We start from the raw sequence: 1,004 nt of genomic DNA, 5'->3' as shown, positions 1-1,004 counted from the left end.
CTGTGCCTCAGTTCCCCATCTGTAAAATGGAGATAATAGCACTGCCTCACTCACAGGAGTGTTATGAGGATAAATTCATTACAGGTACTGAGATACTATGGTAATGGGAGCATATAATCACCATAGATAGAGAAACATGAAGCAGTAGTTAAAAATAAATAGAATTCCTTGCTGGAACTTAGCATGTTACTTTATGATGTGGCACAACTTCCAGAATTTTTTCAGTTAATTTTCCCCTTCCCCACCCATCCGTATTTGAACACCCAGATACCCCAATCAGCCAGGCCTGGGAGGGTTTTACATTCTATGACTGGATGCTGCTGACTTTCTCCTCATGCAGGTGAGAGTCACAGTTGAGTTCAAAAAGACTTCAGTCGAACCTGCCACACTCCAAATGCTTTTATGTTACATCACAGGGAAATTCATGCAATTTCAATGCAAAACTACATCAGCCCAGGCTTGCTGGAATATGAGCTCAAATTCACTGGAAAAGTTCACAATCCTTAGCAAACCTTTCAGCTGGCATGGGCCATGTTTCCACTTTATTACTAAACACAAAATCAGACAAGCTTTACTGTGAACATTTTGTATAACATTAGTCACAACCCTAAATCCATAACTGATGATCTCAAGTTGATGACTAGAACATTTTGTTGCACCGTCTTCTTACAAGTTCTTCTGAAATTACCCATCAGGCAGCCTTTGCACTTGAAAACATCCATCGGCATTATTGTGATGGTAATGTGAACTGAAGGATGGCCTTGTAGTTAAGGCTATTGGCATAGTTTGGGGGGAGCGCAGGGGGCATTGCTCCCTCAAACAGCAAGCCTTGGGCAGGCACAGAATTTGCCCCCCACCCATGTGCGGCCCCATTGGTCTGACTGGAGCTGCTCCCCCTAATATAGAAGTCAAACTACACCTATGGTTAAGGCATAGGACTGAGCTTTATGCCTGGCTCTGCCACAGACTTCCAGTATGACCTTGGGAAAGTAATTTAATTTCAC

The sequence above is a fragment of the Terrapene carolina genome, unplaced genomic scaffold (genome assembly GCF_002925995.2).
Source record: "Terrapene carolina triunguis isolate 2854851 unplaced genomic scaffold, T_m_triunguis-2.0 Scaffold42, whole genome shotgun sequence".
Taxonomy (NCBI): domain Eukaryota; kingdom Metazoa; phylum Chordata; order Testudines; family Emydidae; genus Terrapene; species Terrapene triunguis.
The sequence above is the reverse complement of the archived record's forward strand: the minus strand, read 5'-3'. Positions refer to the sequence as shown.